The sequence below is a fragment of the Megalopta genalis genome, unplaced genomic scaffold (assembly GCF_051020955.1).
Source record: "Megalopta genalis isolate 19385.01 unplaced genomic scaffold, iyMegGena1_principal scaffold0136, whole genome shotgun sequence".
NCBI lineage: Eukaryota > Metazoa > Arthropoda > Insecta > Hymenoptera > Halictidae > Megalopta > Megalopta genalis.
Genome location: NW_027476205.1, coordinates 275,001 through 282,500, shown reverse-complemented (window position 1 = coordinate 282,500; position 7,500 = coordinate 275,001). Strand labels below are relative to the sequence as shown.

The following is a 7,500-nucleotide window of genomic DNA, read 5'->3' as shown; positions in this document are numbered from 1 at the left end:
TTATTGCCAACGAAGGCTTGCAGGTCCTCCTTTCGGTCGGTCTCGACGACGATGCCACCGGAGTGGATGCGTCGGACCGACTTAATTCGGATCGCCTCCTTCGCTGGTTTAACGAGCGACAGAACAGTAACCTTCGTAACTTCGCTGCTCTGTCCTTTTTCCTTCGGCGGGAAGATTTTTACCACATGCTGCGATTGTGGCCGTCTCCCCGCTTCCGGAGAAGCTCCTTTGCAGTCGACTTTGTTCACATGGGCGTAAGTCGACTGCGCGGCGTTGCAGGCCGTCTTCGGGAGAGTTCCCTTGGACGGCCCAGGTCGCATCGCACTCATTACGGCAGGACGCGCTTTTAGGTCCGCCCTGACCGCGGCGAGCTGCCCTTCGACGAAGCTATTCCGTTGAATAAGCTCCTGGACCAGCTCGTTGAGTGCCTCAACCTCGGCGAGTATCTTTGACCCGGACTCCTTATTGACTTTCGACTCAGGTCGAAAGCAAAAGGTCCGTATTTCGGACACTCGCCTAAAGGCTTCGTCTCTTACGAGATCGAGAGGCCGTACCTTCTGCCCGGAGAACGTCCCCTTCGGTCTCCTGGCCCGGTTTACTGCGGCCTTGCCGGTGGGTGCGCCCGGCTTGGCTCGCTTTGACTTTTTGGTGACGGTTTGCCAACCGTCACCAGTAGGGTCCTCGACACGCTCGGGTGCCGACTGCACCTTCACGAGTGACGTGTCTCCGACTCGTTCGATTACTTCCACGTTACCGGTGTCCGGCGTACCTTCTACCGTGGGCTCGGTTTTCACCGAGACCGCTCGCGTGGGAGTCACACATCTTTGCAAGATCACACGAGGATTGGCGATATTAATCACCTTCCCGGATCTTGTCTTTCTCACAGACGCGGGGGGACTGACAGCTGCATTTGCAGTTCCCGCGTCTGCGGCGACGGCTTCACTCCGAGTAGGAGCTGGACCCGTCGTCTTTGGACGCTTAGTTTTTTGTTCATTAATTTTATTCAGACCCATAATGTGTCTTGGTCTTTCATCCAGTGCGCTCCCCGGCCACCACCGACCCACACAATTTGGAACCCGCCAAAGGCTGAGTTAGGGCTACGCACCGAATATAGTCTGCTGGCTGGGTCGGTAGTAGATAGGGACAGTTAGTGTCGTCGTTGTGAGTCTAAAGATGGGCTATGCCTGGGTCCTATGTGGACTATACTAGCCACTCTCTCGACGCGTGCCGATGGTCTGGCTCTACCCTCGTTCGTTATCGTGACAGGGGAAGACAACGTGCTACTCCCGCTGCCACCTCGAGTCCAACCCAATCCAGGCACTCTTGACGGAGTAGTGTTAAAGTCAATTTATCTCCGCAAGAGGGGCTTCAGCCTGGCCCGAGGGGACGAACCCCGAGGGGTCCGCCCAGCATGCCGTTCGAATGGCGGAGTGGACAAGTCCACGTCTGCCCGTCACTCAAGTCGGACACGGGACGACTCCAAAGCTAGCGCCGCCTGATAGGAAGCGCAAGCTGGGTCCCGCGACTTGTGTGCACTAGCCCACCCTCTGTCCTTGCAATTAGAGCAGACCGGAGGTTCACTCTTCTTGCTACAGAGCGTGAAGGTATGCCCCTTTTGGGAGCAGTGACCGCACACGTCCTCCTTGAATTTACAACGCTTCGAGGTATGCCCGAAGCGTTGGCAACGGTAGCACCGAAGCACCTGGACGAAATCCCGTACACGACAGGAGTTCCATCCAAGGTAAACTCGGCTACCCCTCTGCTTCAGCCGCTGAAGATTCTGCGGACTGACGGCAACGACCCAGTTGGCTGTCTCCGGGGTCTTGCCAGCCATGCGGCTGACCCGAATTCCCGAAGGCACATCCTTCTGGTTCGCATCGCAGAGATTTTGCCTCCAAATACTGGAGGCAATTTCGTCCTTACCCATCCGACGCGGGACGTCGTAAACTAAAACCTCGGGGTCCCGCTTGGTAGGTAAGGAGACGGACAGACCCGCGCTCCGGAGCTTCTTATTGCCAACGAAGGCTTGCAGGTCCTCCTTTCGGTCGGTCTCGACGACGATGCCACCGGAGTGGATGCGTCGGACCGACTTAATTCGGATCGCCTCCTTCGCTGGTTTAACGAGCGACAGAACAGTAACCTTCGTAACTTCGCTGCTCTGTCCTTTTTCCTTCGGCGGGAAGATTTTTACCACATGCTGCGATTGTGGCCGTCTCCTCGCTTCCGGAGAAGCTCCTTTGCAGTCGACTTTGTTCACATGGGCGTAAGTCGACTGCGCGGCGTTGCAGGCCGTCTTCGGGAGAGTTCCCTTGGACGGCCCAGGTCGCATCGCACTCATTACGGCAGGACGCGCTTTTAGGTCCGCCCTGACCGCGGCGAGCTGCCCTTCGACGAAGCTATTCCGTTGAATAAGCTCCTGGACCAGCTCGTTGAGTGCCTCAACCTCGGCGAGTATCTTTGACCCGGACTCCTTATTGACTTTCGACTCAGGTCGAAAGCAAAAGGTCCGTATTTCGGACACTCGCCTAAAGGCTTCGTCTCTTACGAGATCGAGAGGCCGTGCCTTCTGCCCGGAGAACGTCCCCTTCGGTCTCCTGGCCCGGTTTACTGCGGCCTTGCCGGTGGGTGCGCCCGGCTTGGCTCGCTTTGACTTTTTGGTGACGGTTTGCCAACCGTCACCAGTAGGGTCCTCGACACGCTCGGGTGCCGACTGCACCTTCTCGAGTGACGTGTCTCCGACTCGTTCGATTACTTCCACGTTACCGGTGTCCGGCGTACCTTCTACCGTGGGCTCGGTTTTCACCGAGACCGCTCGCGTGGGAGTCACACATCTTTGCAAGATCACACGAGGATTGGCGATATTAATCACCTTCCCGGATCTTGTCTTTCTCACAGACGCGGGGGGACTGACAGCTGCATTTGCAGTTCCCGCGTCTGCGGCGACGGCTTCACTCCGAGTAGGAGCTGGACCCGTCGTCTTTGGACGCTTAGTTTTTTGTTCATTAATTTTATTAAGACCCATAATGTGTCTTGGTCTTTCATCCAGTGCGCTCCCCGGCCACCACCGACCCACACAATTTGGAACCCGCCAAAGGCTGAGTTAGGGCTACGCACCGAATATAGTCTGCTGGCTGGGTCGGTTTCCTTACCCAGCCCGCGTCCTCGCCCAGCAGAACCCACTTGCCCGAAGCGTGTGGTCGTTCCAAGCCGATTGACTGGACCAGGGCTGCTTTTCTCGTCCAGCCGCCCATCTAGCCGAAGCAGAGGCCAAAGGTACGTGTTGGGGACGTCTCACCCGCAGGAGAGGGCCCCCTCAGATCCCAGGATCCTCTTTTCCGACGACAAGGGTCGCCACGCACGGCAAACACGTGGGAGACAGCAGTCGGAGAGGCTGCCTCTTCCTCTCCACCACACTTCGTTCAGTTCGCTGCGTATTTAAGAACACGAGCTATCCAGCGGTACCTTTTTCGTGGAGGCTCAAGTGTGGCTAGGGCACGTTTGCCCCTTGCGGCCTGGGTTGCCCAGGGGATTGATTGCATCCCATGTATTCCTGAGCCCAGCGGAGTGTTGTCTAGTGGCGTGTTCCGCCCACGAAAAACGGTCTGAAAAACCGTTTAACGTAAACTGGGGAACTGATGCCACGAGTGACAACAGTTCCCCAGTCGGAAGTCATACAGCACATACAGTGCTGTACAAAGAACACGCCACAGCCCGTATGCTAAATCAGGGCCTCGCCATTATGCGAAGTACTACGTGTACGACGCACTGACGGTCTCTAATGCCTTCATCGCCGATACACCCATCGACTCGGCCGATCAACCCTCCTACGCGAGGGCTAGTTCGGGGGTTATCTCCCGCCCTGGGTGGCCACAGACCGCCACCGCCAGTAGATAGGGACAGATGGGAATCTCGTTAATCCATTCATGCGCGTCACTAATTAGATGACGAGGCATTTGGCTATTTTTTTTTTTTTTTTTTTTTTATAGAGAGGAAAATCTTTTATAGACACCACGGAATTCTTCGACGTGATAGTGTGGGAATCCTTATACCCACTAAAAACCTCTCTCTTCTCACGCCTAGATGTTATGGCGGAGGACGGCTTTATTTCCTGGTGCCGAATTTGCGATGTTGGGGCCCAGGTTGCCCATTACAGTGGCCGTGAATCGGGCGATCACCCAACGCCCTCCCTATTACCCGGATGACAGATGTTGTTTGTCATCTTATTCCATCTTGTCCAGTTCGTGTGCGATCCCTGAAGGGCCCTCGTAGTTATTGATCTTAAGAGCCCTTTGAGTCCTAGTGCGGAGATCGATTCAGCCGAGAGCGATGCCCACACGCCGCGCCAGGAGATGGTGACCGACGTCACTCTAACAGCTTCCGCCAAAACCCCAAATTCCTGGGCGACGCGATGCCTTAACAGCGGGGTGTCGTATTTAGCGACTTTCCTCGTATGTGCATCATTAAGCGATGTCGCACCGCTAACGACCTGGCTGTCGATGACCTTGACAGCTCCATCCTTAAAGGCCACCAAATCAGGCTTCTGCAGACCCGACTGCAGGACATAATGCGGGTTCTCCCTAACCTTCCACCCACTTTGCCTCAGACCAAACGCTACGATTCGGCATATGGCATCGTGTCTGAGTATTCGACCCCCATGAGTCCGGTGACATCCCTGCACTATGTGTGCCGCCGTCTCCGTTACGGCGCACCCAGCACGACACAACACAGGAGCCCCATTCCCACGACGGCCTCTTGATGTTCTTACTCTGGTGGGCAGGGCGTTAATACGTACATGGTGATATTGCACGTAATCCCTGCCGGGGATCCCCGCAGAACAGGCGTCAACCCAAGAGCTGCTATCGATGACTTTAGCAGCCTCACGCAATTCTCCTCCATCGTTAGACTGATGGAGTAAAGATGCCCAGTATTTGGCACGATCCTCAGGCCGGAAGAGCGCCCGACCTTGGATAGTCAGAGCACTCTCCGCCCGTCGAACCGCTGCCACAACTGCCGGATGTTGGGAGGCATCTCTTGCAGCCGCACAGGAGGACCCCGCCATTGATGTTAACCTGGCGTGCATCATACCCGGTATCGATGTTCGAAACGCGGGGATGCCAAGTCCACCCTCCTTGCAACTGGCGTGGAAATACCCAAGTGGTACATCTTTGGGCAGACGCAACCACCTTCGAACGGCCAGCCGCGTCTGTTTATCTAATGCCTTCAAGATTTTAAGTGGGCATCTTGTCAAAACCAGCTGGTGATAAAAACGCGGAATGAGGAAACAGCGCAAGATCTTGAGGCGCTGTTGAGGCTTGAGTGGCGCCTTGGTGATATTGGCCAACTCTCTGTCTAGCTTGCCCCCAGGTTTTTCAATACCCATTGGCGAGATCTTAATGCCCAGATATCGGAAGCCCTCGGTAGGTCCCAGTTGTTTTATAGACCGACCGTTGACCTCAAATTTGCTGGCGGAGAGTATCTTGTACTTCTTTTCTTTACCAGCGATCTGGATGGACATAGCCAGACATTTATCGGAGTTGAATTCCAACCCGTACTTTCGTGCCTCTTCCTCAGCCGTTCGAAGCATGCCCTGCATTCCTGAAACGGAGGACGCGAACAAGATCAGGTCATCCGCATACGCCAGTATATTGACCCTTTGCTCCCTGATAACATAGCCGACCTCCTCGGGTAACACCCTTATCACCCGGTCCATGACGATCGAGAATAGCAGGGACGACAAGGGATCGCCCTGCCGCACACCCCTCGCTACCCGGATCGGATCCGATGTCTCTCCACGGACCTGAAGCACGGTTCGGCTATTACGGTACGTCGCTGTTATGTACCTCACAAAGAGCTCCGGGAGTCCCAATCCCCTTAGTGCCGATGTTATGGCATGGTGACTAACGCTGTCAAACGCCTTGGCCACATCTAAGGACACAACGTGAAGCTGCTTTAAGCAGCTCCGTGCGTCACGAAGGGCAGTTGATAGTACAAGCACGTTCTCAGCACAGCCATCGTGTACTCCTCGTTGCCGCTCATCGATGAGACCGGCTTTTGCCAATCTCACCGCCAAGATTTTATGCAGCTGACGAACGACGACTGAAGCCACACTTATAGGACGGAACTCGGATGGTGTTGAGCTTCCGTCCTTCTTAGGGATAAATACCGTCCTGCTGATGAGGAGCTCAGATGGAAATGCCCCTACCGCAAGGATGACATTATAAAATAAGGTTCTTAGAACTACTGGCACACTCCTCCATTGCCTGCTCGAGATGTTATCGAGACCCGATGCCGAGGAGAGCGGGATCTCATTGGCCTGGATCTCATGGCCACGAACCGGCTCAGCGATCCAATGCAGGTCATCCCTTTCCTGAACTGGATGAAGGTGTTCAATGGGGACAGAAGGACTGGTGAGCATAGGTGTCCAGTACTCCACCATCTCGCCAACGGTTGGTGTTTGAGCCTGCACCGGGCCATCCAGTACAAGCCTGGCCGCGCGAGACATGTCCTTCTTCCAGAGTTCCTGCATGGCCGCATACTCCCTTCTCCTCAGTCTCCACCTCGGCACGGGCCCGGCAGGCGCAGCTTTAGGTGGCCGGAGCAGTGGTGTTCTCCGCTCCTTTACTTTCGCAGAAGGCGTCGGAAAGACTCGTTGAAGCCATCGACAACAAGCACTCGGTGTTATTGGTTCTCGATTAAGAACCGTTCTCGCAAGACTTACGAGTTCCTCCGCTTCATGGGATTTCACCCTTTCGGCCGGATCAATCAGCTTACGGATAGCGTCAATATATTGGCACTGATGTTGCTGTGCCGACGCAGAGTGCTCCTGAACAGGAGTAGGCGAATCCGCCTGTCGATGACTTGTGTCGTGATGTTGAGTGACACTGGAGGTTGAAGGTTGAGACTCAACGGCAGTTCCACGCTCGCGGCATACACCGATCTTCTGTGTAACAAGAGCTTTATATGTCAATTTCTTTCTGAGGCCCTTCAGTCGATCAAGACTGAATTTATTGTCGAAGACCGTCAGCAGATGTTCGTTCATAAATTTGACGTTGCCCTGCACACTCGCAAGCGCCTCAGCCGCCGCCACCATCTCAGTCTCCTCCTGAGTCCACCTAACCTTCTTTACCGCCACCTGCACTCGTTGGTTGGCCTCGTCTGGATGAGCTCTCCTCACATGGACCCCTAACCCGATGGAAGTGGGAAAGGATCGCGAACAATGGGGACATGGATGTAGTGCCCCCCGTGACGCAAGATGTTGTGCGTCGTTACTGGACTGGTTGGGTTTATTTCTGGAGGTCGTCGGACAGACACTCCGATCCACTGTGGCCGCTGTCGTAGGGTCGGCGATCCGAGTGGCCCGAGGGCCCGCCGACAATGGGTCACTTGACCCATAATCTTTCTTTTGATTCTTCGGGCCTACGACAATAGAGCCATGGGGGTGGCAACCCCATGACCCATAACATGCCTCCCTCAAAGTGACTAGAGCCGCCGCCACATTAG

At 55.3% G+C, this 7,500-nt stretch overlaps 1 pseudogene; it reads right to left on the bottom strand.

The window, feature by feature from the left end:
- LOC143262453 (large subunit ribosomal RNA) overlaps positions 1 to 7,500 on the bottom strand; it is a 12,441-nt pseudogene that overhangs the window by 2,080 nt on the left and 2,861 nt on the right.